Below are 16,445 nucleotides of genomic sequence, written 5' to 3'. Positions count from 1 at the left end.
CCATCCGTCCATCTGTCTGTCCATCTGTCTACGTGCCTGTCTGTCCACTTGCCTGTCTGTCTGCCCGCCCGCCCAACCGCCCGCCCGCCTGCCTTTCTGTTGTCACTCTGTCTGTCTATTTCTAAGAATAATTCAAAAGAAAACAAACACACATGCTCTCTCAGACTCTCACGCTCAACACTCTTCAACCTCTGGTGGCTAATACCTTACTAAAGCCTGTTTGGACTTTCCATACAGACATCAAAGCATCGCTACAATACAGCAACACTAGGTGAGGGAAAAACACGCATGGCTTCAGCACTTTCCCCTTGTGCAATCTGACACCACAATGAACGCTGTTGGCTGGTGATGAGACAAGTGTTTCCAACCATAAACGAACACAAGATCAACATCAGAGGGACAGAACAGAAGTGTTCTGGGCTGTGGAATGACTGGAATTAAGTGGCGGGAAAAGAGAGGATCGTCGTTCGATAACCTTTTCTTTTACAGCAATTGCAGTGCCCTTTTTTGGAGCTTTGAAATACAATAGAAGTGTTCTACTTGCAGAAAGGACACAACAAGGCGAGAGTGAGAAATCTAGTCAGGTGCTGAGAGAAATGTACAGCATGCGTACAGTGCAGTGAACAGTATCTCTGGCAAATACAGTAAAAAGTACAATCTCCTTCTGACACAATACCTGTTCATAACTACTTTTGCGACCCTTTAAAACTCAAAAGGAAGCCCGCCCAGATTGACCACTGGGTTGACCTGGACATATTTACCAGCTTCATGGTGACGTTGTTCTGCTCCCAGCGACACAGCAGCACATTCATCTTCCTCCTCCCTCTTCCTTCTCCTCCTCTTCCTCCCCCACACACACCTGTTTTAGGTAGGAGTGGGAGGACCAACGGCTAGCCAGGACCAGACAGAATCCATCAGAACCAAAGGAAGAAACAGGACTGAGGTCCGAGGAGGCCAACTAACCAAGAAGAGATCCACAGAAAGAGAGGATTGATAGGTACAGTACAGTAGAGTAGAGAGAGAGAGATCAAATTAGGGTTTTGAGAAAAGAAAGAAGAAAGAAAAAGGTCCAAAAAGTTAGAGGGAGCAAGAGATCCAAGAAAGTTCCAAAGAAATATGTAAAGCAGTAGATCCACAAAATCCACTATATATCCAGATAAAGAGCCTGCTCCTGCACCTATCTCTAGCCCAGCAGGTCTCACTGTGCCTGGGGCCGGTGCTCACAGCCTCCCCCTTCCCTCCTTTCTCTCCACCCCCTCTGGGTCCGCAGAAGGAGGAGGGAAATAAATGCTTCAGTCAAGAGGATCTCCACCACTGCTACCGCTATACCACTGCTCTGTCTGAGGTCTAGCCAAACCAAACACACACAGAGGGAGAAAAAGGGGGAGGAGGAGGACCAATTGAGGGGAACCCCCTTCCTCTCTGCCTCCCACTCCACCCCTCCTCCTCCACCTCCCAAATCTCTCCCCCGGACCCCCTCGGCAACGCTGGGCATTGTGCTATTGCTCTTCAATGGACCATCCGTCATATGGGGAAGAGAAAGGAAAGAAAAGGAGAGAGACCTCTTAACCTCCTACCCTCTGTGATCACCCCCACAACAAAAAAGGATGGATGCTGGTGCATGATAATACTAGAAGGCGGTGAAGAGTGGGTGAAGGACAAACCACACTGGCCTCTTAACTACCCCCTCTGTTTTCTATGTATTCTTTATTTAACCAGTCCTCCTCCTTTCTTTAAAAAAGAGAGAAAAGGTTTTATTTTCCATAACCAAACATGGAACAGTCCAGTCTCTGATCACCATTCACCCACAGCTTACTGCTGCACAGTTTGCGTGTGTTCATGTGTGCGCACATGTGTGTGCATGCCCCACGCGGGACGCCCTCCAGCTGAGCACACTCCATCTGAGCACACACACCCCGCCACAAACCACAAATTACAAGCCGAATTTGAACTTTGGGATTCGCCCAAGATGTAGCGAAAGTTCCCACAGTAGGGGATACATGATCATTGCCAGGACTCTGCACATTTCAAACACATGCTTTTAGCTATTTTTTATTTTATTTTATTTTTTTGTTGCATTGACAACACTACCGTAGCACTGAAGACTTTAAAGAGCCCTGAAGACCTTGAAACCCTATGTCAACAACACAGCTACTGCTCCCAAATGGTGTTTCAATACAGTGTATCATAAGCACACTTTCCCTATTTCTCTATCTTCTACTGTACTTGCACTCAGTCTTGTACTTTACAAATTCATTGAATTCTACTGCACTCTCCCACACCAATGCACTAGTCACATAGTTAACAATCCAGCCAGCGTACTGCAAAACACACACAACTCCAGCTCACTACTAGTCTGTCAACTCACCTTATAACACATCCATTTCCTATAAGCATCTGTGGATTTAATGACTGTGCACTATGGCCATAGAGGCAGAGAAGATGTGGCCATTTAGTACATGTGTTTAACAGCTATAAACAAGTCCATTAAGTGGTGGAGCAGAGAATCGCAGGGTGTGCTTTGTTTCAGAACCCTGTGAGGGGGAGATTCATCTCAGTGTCCCCTGGACAATGGGGCCCTAGCCCCATTGCGGAAGGGGGCTTTGTTTTGGGGGACTCCCGCTGCCTGGTTCTAGAGGGTTAGGTGGGAAGTGGGGGGTTGGGGTGGTCCTGCTGCCTGGCTGTTATGGGGTGAGGGTGTTGGGGGGGAAGCTGGGTATATGGAGAGGATAAATGGCAAGAAACAATAGACCACTATCAAATCAGTGCATTTTAACACTTTCACAACCTCTCTCTCTCAGCCCTAAACCACTACGTTACAGGGACTAGAAGATCTATATCTCTGCCCTAGTCTGTGGTGGGGGGGGTTTGGCTTATAGATAGACCTCCCTATTTTATAAGCTGAATACATTCTCTCTCTCTCTCTCTCTCTCTCTCTCTCTCTCTCTCTCTCTCTCTCTCTCTCTCTCTCTCTCTCTCTCTCTCTCTCTCTCTCTCTCTCTCTCTCTCTCTCTCTCTCTCTCTCTCTCTCTCTCTCTCTCTCTCTCTCTCTCTCTCTCTCTCTCTCTCTGTGTGTGTGTAGACTAAACTGTGCTCCATTAACTATGAAAGCTAGTGTTTCATTACCATAATAATGTGATGTATGATTATAACACAGTTTACTTCACATTATGGTGCAGTCAGGTGGAACTTCCAACACTCCGAATCATGGAATGACATCTGGGCCTGGTTGCTATGGGTACCAGCTGTGACCCTGACAATGAAAGAACATCTAAATATGCTGCAGTGAGCAGGCTGGTCAGATTTCACCTGCTGTGTGTGTGTGTGTGTGTGGGCGTGTGTATAAATATATAAACATTAACTTAATCCCTGGAGACATTTACATTTACGTCATTTAGCAGACGCTCTTATCCAGAGCGACTTACAGTTAGTGAGTGCATACATTTTTTTCAGACAACAAGGTTCTACATAGCAACAATGAAACATAGTCATTTTGTCACTGTAGAGGTAAACAAAAGGGTGTTTGGTACTAAGTGGTTGTGTTGGGTTGTTTCTGTTATCTTTTGGTGTGTGTGTGTGTGTGTCGGTGTGTCTGTGTGTTTGTTCTCTCTATTCACAAACAGGCAATCCCTGAGCCTCCCCTGATGAGTACTAAAGCCTAAGTGGGGATCTAAAGCTCTGCAATTAAAAGCATCTCAGTGAATGAGTCACACACACACACACACTCACAGCGACTCACGGCGTCCAGTTGAGTGTCATTGTGATTCCACACAGGTAGAAATCAGAGCCATTAAAACAGTTCAGAACCTTCCCTGAGGCAGCAGGTGCTGAATGCTGAATGTTTAACACAGCAGAGAAGGACAGAGCTCCTATAATCATGCATAGGCAGCTTCTGGAGGACTCATCCGCATCCCAGTTCATATTGAGGAAGGCATCAGATAGGTAGACCAACCACACACCATTCAGATCATTCAGAATGAACTGAATCATTCAGAAAGTTGAAGAAACATACAACATAGACCAGAAACTTGAGTACTTTTTGGCAACAAACCAGAAATCTTTGCTCTAGCCATGAATTCTGGGTAAACACAAAGACGTCAATCTCTTTGGTCAGCCTACAGCGGTTATTCAGTCCTACCACCATCCCATTTGAGGGTGACCTTTCGCTCTACCCTCTGTAGGTCATGTGACATCATCACCAGCCATGACCTCTACCTCATGGTCACCACCCTCCCTATCGATACCACCACACGGTTTAGACCGGAATAGATGAAGATGGTGTCAGATTGTGTTAGCCTAACCATGGTCCCAGGAGTGACTACGTACAATGGCCCTGTTTGTCTGACTGACGTGCTCTTTGTGACACCAACGCAGGAAAGGAGAGAAGGAGCGAAAGAGGAGAGAAGGAGAGAAGGGCACCTAAGGGAGGTCTCTGAATGGATGTTAGCCCAGTAGAAACAGATGGGCAGACCTAATGAATATGGTTATCCCAGGACCGGGAGAGGAGGGGCTGTGACCTCACACAGGAAGACAGGGGTAGACACAGGAACTGGAATTAGATAAGGAAGGATCAGACTGACATTATGTCATAAAGTGTACATGGGAGTCAGCTGTTCCAATAATTTCATTCAGTTCACGTAGACATCACGTACACAAATGACATCATTGGTGATGATGATACTTTATACTTCCTGAATAATCTTGAGATGTATGACATAACTGTCTAATCCTTCTCTATCTGATTCTAGCGCAGGTACAGGAAATACAAATACAGTGCATTCGGAAAGTATTCAGACCACTTGACTTTTTCCACATTTTGTTACGTTACAGCCTTGTTCTAAAATTGATTCAATTGTTTTTTTTCCCCTTCTCAATCTACACACAATACCCCATAATGACAAAGCAAAAACAGTATTTTTTTGTTGTTGCAAATAATAAATAATAAAATACCTGAAATATCACATTTACATAAGTATTCAGACCTTTACTCAGTACTTTGTTGAAGCACTTTGACAGCGATTGCAGCCTTGTGTCTTCTTGGGTATGACGCTACAAGCTTGGCACACCTGTATTTGGGGAGTTTCTCCCATTCTTCTCTGCAGATCCTCTCAAGCTCTGTCAGGTTGGATGGGGAGCGTCGCTGCACAGCTATTTTCAGGTCTCTCCAGAGATGTCCGATCGGGTTCAAGTCTGGGCTCTGGCTTGGCCACTGAAGGACATTCAGAGACTTGTCCCGAAGCCACTCCTACGTTGTCTTGGCTGTGTGCTTAGGGTCGTTGTGCTGTTGGAAGGTGAACCTTCGCCCCAGTCTGAGGTCCTGAGCGCTCTAGAGCAGGTTTTCATCAAGGATCTCTCTGTACTTTGCTCCCTTCATCTTTCCCTCGATCCTGACTAGTCTCCCAGTCCCTGCCACTGAAAAACATGATGCTGCCACCACCATGCTTCACTGTAGGGATGGTGACAGGTTTCCTCCAGATGTCACGCTTGGCATTCAGGCCAAAGAGTTCAATCTGGGTTTCATCAGACCAGAGAATCTTGTTTCTCATGGTCTGAGAGTCCTTTAGATGCCTTTTGGCAAACTCCAAGCGGACTGTCATTTGCCTTTTACTGAGGAGTGGCTTCTGTCTGGCCACTCTACCATAAAGGCCTGATTGGTGGAATGGTGCAGAGATGGTTGTCCTTCTGGAAGGTTCTCCCATCTCCACAGAGGAACTCTGGACCATAGGGTTCTTGGTCACATCCCTGACCAAGGCCCTTCTCCCCCGATTGCTCAGTTTGGCCGGGAAGCCAGCTCTAGGAAGAGTCTTGGTGGTTCCAAACTTCTTGCGTTTAAGAATGATGCAGGCCACTGTGTTCTTGGGGACCTTTAATGCTGTGCCTCGACACAATCCCATCTCGGAGCTCTACCGACAATTCCTTCGACCTCATGGCTTGGTTTTTGCTCTGACATATACTGTCAACTGTGGGACCTTATATAGACAGGTGTGTGCCTTTCCAATCATGTCCAATCAATTGAATTTACCACAGGTGGACTGCAATCAAGTAGTAGAAACATCTCAAGGATGATCAATGGAAACAGGATGCACCTGAGCTCAATTTAGAGTCTCATAGAAAAGGTTCTGAATACTCATGTAAATAAGATATATCAGTTTTATTTTATTTTATACATTTGATACAGCCCGGGATCAAACCAGGGTCTGTAGTGACCCAATTTCATCAATTTTAGAATAAGGCTGTAATGTGACAAAATGTGGATAAAGGGGTCTGAATACTTTCCGCACAGTATACCTGGAAATATAAGATTATATTTCTGGGCATACTACATACAGTATATTGTGTTTGTTAACATTGATATAGTGTAATGCTGCATTCGATATGAATAGGATGACAACAGCTACAACAACATTGAGTCTGTTTTATATAACCGTGCCAAAACACTACTCATAAAATAGTGTGTTGACTCATAAAACACTACTAATAAAAAAGTGTGTGTTGTTTATGACTGTTAGACTAGATACTCTGTCACAGAGGAATACTAATAGCCTGGTCCCAGACCTGTTTGTGCTTTGTTTGTGCTTTTGCCTACTCCAAACACATTGTCAAGATAAACACTGTCATGTTTGGCATGACAATTCCATATGGAGTTAGCAAGAGAGCTGAAACAGACTGACACCACCCAGGCTAGAATACTAACTCTATCCAAACAAAACAGAATTAACACTTCTAAAAAAAAATCAGATATCAAAGCAGATAGAGGCCGTTCCCTTGTGTCGCTTTTGAGAATGATAGAAACAGGTCCATGCCAATTAATAATTTATACATAATATTCTCCATGTATACATTTCTGTATCGATTCACAGTGGCTCTGCTATCTTCTTTATAGAAAGAACCTGCTAGTTCTTAGGGAAAAGAAGATCCTTATCCTGAAATACATGAAACAGTGTCTAACTCCAATAGTTTCAGAGAATCAAAAGGTGTATAGGCAGGGTGTGACGTCTGTGTGTGAATTAGAGAAGGAGGCAGGGCTGTGGCACTCTGGACTGATGGATTCTGGGATAGCGATCTAGCCTTCGCTCAGTGGGCGAGCAAAGAGGTGTGCTGTCGTCGGCTTTATCAATGCCAATATAGGCTCCTGTCAGACTTTCATTGTGGCACAAACACAAAAAGACAAGGACACACATCCATATAGAAGCAGACAAAAAGACACACATAGCCTAAATTTCACACAATCTGATAAGATTCCACAGTGGACACTGCCAGTCATTGTGCGAGCAATGCCTGTATTCTCCCAACACACAGTCCATACACACACGGCGCGATTTGTCTTTATCTTAGTTTTTGTACTCATAACACATTTTAGACACCTGCTGTGCACACATTAGTCTATCTATTCAAGTCAGTCAGAGTGTATTCAATCTATGTGAGCTTCAATGTGTGTCGATGGGGAATTGAGCCAGACAAACCTCTTCTCTTTTAGCTCAGACATGAAAATCACAGTGAGAAGAATGGATAAAAATGTATGGTGGGGGAAAGAAACAAAATATTTATTGTTATTTTGGCCAATATTATATCAATACTTGGACTCCATGTATCGATTACTTTAAAAAATGAATTATATACAGTGAGGGAAAAAAGTATGATCCCCTGCTGATTTTGTATGTTTGCCCACTGACAAAGAAATGATCAGTCTATAATTTTAATGGTAGGTTTATTTGAACAGTGAGAGACAGAATAACAACAACAAAATCCAGAAAAAACGAATGTCAAAAATGTTATAAATTGATTTGCATTTTAATGAGGGAAATAAGTATTTGACCCCTCTGCAAAACATGACTTAGTACTTGGTGGCAAAACCCTTGTTGGCAATCACAGAGGTCAGACGTTTCTTGTAGTTGGCCACCAGGTTTGCACACATCTCAGGAGGGATTTTGTCCCACTCCTCTTTGCAGATCTTCTTCAAGTCATTAAGGTTTCGAGGCTGACGTTTGGCAACTCGAACCTTCAGCTCCCTCTACATATTTTCTATGGGATTAAGGTCTGGAGACTGGCTAGGCCACTCCAGGACCTTAATGTGCTTCTTCTTGAGCCACTCCTTTGTTGCCTTGGCCGTGTGTTTTGGGTCATTGTCATGCTGGAATACCCATCCACGACCCATTTTCAATGCCCTGGCTGAGGGAAGGAGGTTCTCACCCAAGATTTGACGGTACATGGCCCCGTCCATTGTCCCTTTGATGCAGTGAAGTTGTCCTGGGGATCAGCAAGGGATCACTTTTTTTTTTTTTTGCTAGGTTGCGTCAGCTAGTGCTAGTCGGCTATACCTGCGCCAAAACCCAAGTATTTTTCATCCTATAGCTTTTTCTCCATCTTCTTTTTAAATAGTGAGCCAACATGTTTTCAGCACTTTCATTTCCATCACTGATCCAAGTCATTTTCTCATGCTCTGTCTCTCTGCAGCGGACATTTAGTGAACAATATGTTTGGAACATCAAATCGCAATAAAATCGCAGCATCAAATCGCAATCCATATAGAATCGTGAGAATTGCAATACACATTGTATCGGCACCTAAGTATCGTGATAATATCGTTTCGTGAGGTCCCTGGCAATTCCCAGCCCAAATAAACATTTATAAAAATGTGGATAACCTATTAAAGAATACTAGTCTATATGCTCATTCACACACATATCATCCACATCTGCAGCCTACCCAGAGAAAAAGTGCTATATCTTCTATGAAGATAAAGGCTATCCCATTTGTTTTATAGGCTCACTACACATCCTGAGGAAAACATATATGAATCCATTCCCCTTCTCCTTCCCCTTTGTCATGGTAAAAAGCAATGAAGTCAGCCAGACCTCCAGCCACTCTATCCACTGTGAGGGAAATTAGCAATCTAATGCAGCAGGATATAGAGTCCAATCCCCCCTTCCCTTTCATTCTCACCTGCTGGGCCCTATGGGTCTCTAGAAGGCCTAAACAACTGGTAGAATACGGGCATCATTAAAGTCAATGGTCCCTGAGACAATACTAGAGGTTAAGAGGGTTCGGAGGCTGTTGATTGTAAAGAGGGTATGGGGGAGGAAGAGAGGAGAGAAATCTCCACCGCCGATCAATCAATATCATTCCATTAAGGGTCATTTAATTAGATATGAATCCACAACGTAATCAAATATATTCACAAATACCACCAATCAAAAGCATAGCCGCTATCTGAACCCAGCACCTGATCATGTTCAAAGTCTGATAATTAATTTGCGTCTTTGAATTAAATTAGACCCAATTACAATAATTCAAATGACTAGAGTCATTATCTCAACACATTATGCATGCTCTTATCTAATGGTTTGATTAATGGAACTCTGTGTCAATGCTAAATCTCACACGGAGACATAGATTCATATCTCGACGTCTGACGTCCCAGAAAATAATAAAGAAATGTCCATAAGATATTAATATCGCTCTCAGCAATGCTCATTCTATCTTGACTGAAGGTCCCTCTATATCCTGAATCGATATTTGCTTTGAAATCATTTGAGCAAATACTGGGAGAAATTAAACCTCTCCAATAGGCGGTCATTGCTGTGTGCTTTTCATTCAGACACTAACGTAGATAAGCCCTAAGCGTTGGTTATGACTCTTAATGAGAACCAGGCTTTTAAAGACAGACTTAAAGCCTTTATCTGGAGAAATGCTTATTAAGATAGGGAGGTCTTATCACACTACTGGCAGATGGGCAGATGAATGTGTGTGTGTGTGTGTGTGTATTTGTATTTGTGTGTGTGTGTCTGTGTGTGTCTGTGTGTGTGTGTCTGTCACCTCATATTCTGTTGTTTACTCACTATGTATATACTGTATTGTCGACATAGCTTACCCTAATATACCTACTACTGTACATAGCACCTTAATTTGCTCCAGGGGCGCTGTACTAAATTCTAAATTATACACACCACATATCGTATTTATATTCTCACTCTCATATCTGCTTGGATTATTATTTCTTGATTTAAAAAATGAATACAAATGTATTTGTATTGTATGTGTGAGCCATTCTACTGCACTGCTGGAGATAGTAACACAAGCACTTCGCTGCACCTGCCATAACACCTGCAAATCTGTGTAAGTGACCAATAAACTTTGATTAGATGATTGTTGTGTGTTTGTGTGTGTGTGTGTGTGTGTGTGCGGGTGCATGGACATGCCAATTGGAAAGGTCTGTGACAAGCTGCCAGAATAGGTAAGGTTCATTCACTACAACCCTAGTTGTGACAGACAGATCAATGCCACAAAATGAGAAATTGGACAAACAGAACGAAATCTTTCCTTTACCTCTCTATCTCTCTCTCCTCCAATATAGATTTTCCACTCCAGTGAATAAAAAATTGTTACAATATGTGTGTATGGCTGAAAGAAGGAAGGTACATATCTCCAATATAAACGCAACATGCAACAATTTCAATGATTATAAATACCTTCTAACTTGTTGTCAGTGCTTAGGACTTAATTCCTAGTCCCCCCATAGACAGATTGAGGTGTTCAGCATCCTAGAAGCTCCTAGAAGCTACAGTCCAACCTCTCTGTTTGTCACTTCCACAGCCAAGGATAAATGAACCAGCGACAATGCACAGTTAGATATTGAGGGAGGGAGAGAGGGAAAGGAGAGGAGGAATAGATGGGAGGGAGTGAAATAGAGAGGCAGAGAAACAATCGAGGAGAAAAGCGGGAAATAAAGTGTGAAATGTGCTCCTTTCACCATATACACAACACACATCCTCGTTCAGAGGTATTCTCTCAATACACAGGCAATGTTTTGTATAGTGAGCAGCATTTATACACCATAGACAAAGAGTGGCAGTGATGCCCTTGACTGTGACAAACACACGCACGCACGTCACACACACAAACACGCACGCACAGCATTGATGGCCTTGACTCTCCTTCCTACCTGTTTGGCAACTGTGCCACTCCGGCTGTATTCACTGCTGAGCAATAGAGGGAGAGGAGATGCAGTATGTAACGTATGCTCACCACTAGAGGCCAGTAGAGGCTGCATGTGTACTGTTCATTGCAAACAATTATGTCAGTGGGCCAAGTGACTTGACTGGGAAGGTGATTTCCCTCTCTCATAAAGACTAGGGATGTGCATATTTCCCTTTCAAGACGATTCGATACGTATCTAGATATATGGACTCCGATACGATACAGGAACGATACGTTTTAGTTTTAAACGATTCAGTGCGGTTTGGTTTGACTAGAGAACGAGTCGTTGCGATTCGGTTCGATGTGATACGATTCGATGCACTAACATTTGTTGCATCAACATTTTTCTAAATTAAAATCTGCTACTGATGGAGCTCATAAGCTGGGCCTCTCTGAGCTGGATCTGTCTGAGCTGACTTCTGTGTGTGTGCGTACGTGTGTGCGTGTGTGGTGTGTGTAAATTACACTACATGACCAGAAGTATGTGGACACCTGCTCGTTGAACATCTCATTTCAAAATCATGGGCATTAACATGGAGTAGGTCCCCCCTTTGCTGCTATAACAGCCTCCACTCTTCTGGGAAGGCTTTTCACTAGATGTTGGAACATTGCTGCAGGGACTTGCTTCCATTCAGCCACAAGAGCATTAGTGAGGTCGGGCACTGATGTTGGGCGATTAGGCCTGGCTCGCAGTCGGAGTTCCAATTCATCCCAAAGGTGTTCGATGGGGTTGAGGTCAGGGCTCTGTGCAGGCCAGTCAAGTTCTTTCACACTGATCTCGACAAACCATTTCTATATGGACCTCGCTTTATGCACTGGGGCATGCTGAAACAGGAAAGGGCCTTCCCCGAACTGTTGCCACAAAGTTGGAAGCACAGAATCGTCTAGAATGTCACTGTATGTTGTAGCGTTAAGATTTCCCTTCAATGGAACTAAGGGGCGTAGCCCGACCATGAAAAACAGCCCCAGACCATTATTCCTCCTCCACCAAACTTTACAGTTGACACTATGCATTGGGGCAGGTAGTGTTCTTCTGGCATCCGCTAAACCCATATTTGTCTGTTGGACTGTGATTCATCACTCCAGAGAACGCGTTTCCACTGCTCCTGAGTCCAATGGCGGCGAGCTTTACACCATTCAAGCTGACACTTGGCATTGCGCATGGTGATCTTAGGCTTGTGTGCGACTGCTCAGCCATGGAAACCCATTTCATGAAGCTCCCGATGAACAGTTATTGTGCTGACGTTGCTTCCAGAGGCAGTTTGGAACTCGGTAGTGAGTGTTGCAACCGAGGACAGACGATTCTTACGCTCTTCAGCACTCGGCGGTTCCGTTCTGGGAGCTTGTGTGGCCTACCACTTCACGGCTGAGCCGCTGTTGCTCCTAGACATTTCCACTTCACAATAACAGTACAAACAGTTGACCGGGGCAGCTCTAGCAGGGCAAGAATTTGACGAACTGACTTGTTGGAAAGGTGGCATCCTAATGAAAAGTGCCACGTTGAAAGTCACTGAGCTCTTCAGTAAGGCCATTCTACTGCCAATGCTTGTCTGTGGAGATTGCATGGCAGTGTGCCTGATTTTATACACCTGTCAGCAACGAGTGTGGCTGAAATAACCGAATCTACTAATTTGAAGGGGAGTCCACATACTTTTGTATATATAGTGTATGTATGTACTATGTAGGCACCTGAGCTGAGCCAAAATTATTATATAATTATTGTCCTCGTTATGAAATTATCAACTTTACCCTGTATATCAAAAAATGAACATATACAATAAGGGCTAATATCACGCAACCATTTTTGCATTTGAATGCTGAAGGTGCCGCGCAGATGTGAAAGATCAGGAACAGGCCGCACTCCTCGCGTTGGTCAGCGGGTGAAGTTGGGCACAGTGCACAGTTGAATCATTGAGTTTGACTAGGCTACTGATATTGACTGGGGTTGTTCGGCATGCAAAATTACTTGTAGATCAATGACTGTCAACACAGTTACATGCAGTTTGACACAGAAGATGAGAGGTATTGTTGCAAGTTACAAAGAAGCAATTGTATCGATGCACTTGTATCTTAAACATTTGAATCGGGGACCGATGCTTATCGGGCAATCGTTACATCCCTAATAAAGACCAACGAGAGATACACATACACATTTGAAGGTACACACGCACACGCACAGACACACACACACACACACACTTTGTATATATTCATGGCCATCTGTCTGGTCAACCACATCTCTCTCTCCCTCTCTCTGCATTATGCATGATCTCAGAGAGGACTTTCAGAGAGAGAGGAGAGTGTGTGAGTCTGCGTTTTAGAAACTTGTAGACATAATCCCCATTTAACCCAGCCTGTCTGGGACAGTGTGTGCATGTGTGTGTGTGCATGTTGACTATATTTTTTACACAGCACATACAACAGTGAGGGGGCATGTGGCCTGGAATATGACTGATACTCCTCTCTTCCCAATCCCACAGATGTCCCCCTCATTCATTGACAAGATATTACACTGGATTAACATATATTAATCCAAGAAAACTGAAGGAGAAAGGGAGAGAGAATGAGAGGGAAGGAGAGAGCCCAAAAGAGTCGGCGACACACAGCGAGAGAGAGAGAGAGAGAGAGAGAGAGAGAGAGAGAAATAGAGACAATTATTAGAATGGTAGCCCCAGAGCAATCAGAACCCTCTTGAGATTCTCCTCTCATTCCCTCCTTATCACCCTGTTAGTTTCTGCCCAGAGACTGTGAGGGGATAGAGGAGGGGATAGAGAGAGCAGAGAGAGGCCAGGGCCAGACACCATGCAGCCATGGAGAATTGTGTCATCTCTGGACCAAACATAAATGTTCTCCTCCCAACTCTCTTGCCTCTGCTCTCCTAGGAGAGGAAAAAAGAGTAAGACAACGGGGGAGAGAGAAAAAGGGAGAAAAAATGAATGAGGGTAAGAGAAGCATGGTGGTTCCCAGGCAATTAGTCTGTGTAATTAGGCTGTAGTGAAGAGAATCATGGTTGGCCAGGGTAGATTAACTACTGTATTTTGGTACAGAGACACAGAGGCAAAGTCTACAAGTCTCATAGGGATTGGGCCACCACACAGCATCCTCTAACAGGACTGGAAAGAGATGTTTCGCTTTTTGGAGTCTCGACTAACACACATAGGCACACATGTATACTATAAACACATGCACACACAGCTGCAGCCTGTGTGTAGTGATCCATGGCCTATAGTCACAGCAGTGGCATGGCTGTCTCTCTCTGTTAGATTGAGCTAATGTCACCCCAGCAAAGAACCAGCCTCCTAAAATACACAACCCTCCAGTAAAGAAAGAACTACAACACACACACACACACACACACACACACACACACACACACACACACACACACACACACAGACAGAGAGAGAAACTGGGTCACACAGAAAATGTGATGAGCTACCTTAATAAAGCGCACAATCAGTAAGGTACATGTAATAACACAGGGATGAATTGTGGACAGTGTTATTCAGTTGTTATGGTGATGATATTTCTGTTCTATTTTTAAAGTCGCTCCAAGTCACGTTTTGGCACGGACATGTTGCCAAGCACTTGCTCAAATACAGTCAAACACACACACTTGCGTCTCCTTCCCCCCACTGCACAGCCTTACATGGCATTCAAGCGATCGCTCTCTCCATGTAGGCATTTCTACAGGGTTGCTAAGCAGACCAATAATTCACAAACAAACCAAAACATCCACCCTGCTATCCTGATAGTCAGTTTGCCTGCTAGCCTGCCTGGACACTGGCAGAGTCTATGCTAAGACACTTTTACATTGAAGGAGGCAGCCTCCCTTCAAGAGCATGCATTTAAGGAATCACATCATTTCCCTCAAGGGGTAAAACATCAATGCAGAACCACCCAGCTACAGATATTTCCTATTATACAGTAAAAACAGCATAGCAAACACACATACCTGTGTAGAACAGAGCTAGTGAGAGCGAGAGAAAGAGGTGTGGATAAAGGGAGTGATAGTGAGAGATGGAGATGGACAGATAAAGAGAAAGAGGGAAAAGACAGAGTGGCGGCGACAGAGAGAGAAAGAGAGAGACAGAGAGAAAATAGAGTGACAGAATAAGAGAACGATGAAGCAGTGTATCTCTCTAACCTGGGTGTCAATTCCACCGTCTGTCACTGGAGCGCTCTTGGTTTTGGGGGCTCCCCAGACCCCCTGGTAGTGTCCTAAGCTCCCCTGGGGGCCCACTGTGGGAATGTGTCTGTAGGAGGGCTTGAGGGGCGCGGGCAGCGTGAGGGGGCGCAAGGGCACCTGTGGAATGGGCAGAGCGCTGTGCACCGGCTTGGGTTTGGGCAGTCCCGACTTCATCTTAGAGGCCAGCAGAATGGCAGGCATCTTCCTCTGGGGCACCGAATAGTCTCAGACACACACACACACACACACACACACACACACACCGGTACTGTCTGACCACGCTCAAGCAGTTAAGCCGATGCTGTCCTCCCAGTAAGCAAGGAGATCTGTCTCAAACAGTCTTACCAGCTGGAATAAAAGTGTGGGATAATAAGACACAGTCAAAGTGTTGGGAGTGTGGTCTTCCTGAATCCCGATGCTCCTATCTATAAGAGGAGGGAATCAGCCGAGTCGCTATCCGACAGTGGGAGCATTAGTCCAGGTCCAGCTCTCTCCCTAAGATCCCACCTGTTCCCTGGCTGTAATCCCTGATCTGGTTTATTAGGAATACCGGTATTCCCAGTCTCTTATCGGGAATTCCACGTACTCTGATGGAGGAGTTGGCAGTGTTCCATTTGCCCAGATTCAGTGAGTATTCATCGAGGAAATTCGGGATGTTTCTCTTCCTGGTGAGCTGAGTTAATTATCTTCTCCGGATGAGAGATGGAAAAACACTTTGCTCCCTCGAGGAAATGAGGAGGAAGAAGGGAACGAGGAAAAAACGACAGTCGGTGACTGCTCTGCCTGTGACTGCACTGCACTGACTGCCCTCTCTCTATTCCTCCTCTTCTAACTCTCTCCCTCCCTCTCTCCCTCCCCAGTATTAGCCTTGTAGCAGGTGTGGCTTAGGGGTAGTGGAGGACGGACATGTTTGGGTGACAGCCTTAGGATGCTCTCTCCCTCTCCTTCCCTTTCTCTCGCTCTGTTCTCCACTGCCTCCCTCCTTCCTCACTCTCCCTTCCTCCTCCCTCCCTCATTCCAGTTTTGTAAGATTGGATGAGAGGACTAGAGGGAGAGTTGTAGCCACTGTAGAGGCAGGCAATGTATTCCGTACAATCATACAGACTGTGCAGAACAAGACCAACTGTTGAGATACACATTGTTACACATCATCACACAAAACGTTTGTGTGTGTGTAAATAGCTCTGAGTGTGTGTGTGTGTACGTGTTTAACTATCCACAAGAATAGAAACAAACAAACATTTGACCAAGTGGGGACATTTTGTTAGTCCCCACAAGG

The 16,445-nt window shown here is 44.7% G+C and overlaps 1 pseudogene; it reads right to left on the bottom strand.

Moving 5' to 3' along the window:
* LOC121574490 overlaps positions 1–15,946 on the bottom strand; it is a 146,614-nt pseudogene extending 130,668 nt beyond the window's left edge.
* Between the last annotated feature and the right edge of the window lie 499 nt (positions 15,947–16,445).

This window comes from Coregonus clupeaformis, unplaced genomic scaffold (assembly GCF_020615455.1).
Source record: "Coregonus clupeaformis isolate EN_2021a unplaced genomic scaffold, ASM2061545v1 scaf0091, whole genome shotgun sequence".
NCBI lineage: Eukaryota > Metazoa > Chordata > Actinopteri > Salmoniformes > Salmonidae > Coregonus > Coregonus clupeaformis.
The sequence above is the reverse complement of the archived record's forward strand: the minus strand, read 5'-3'. Positions and strand labels throughout refer to the sequence as shown.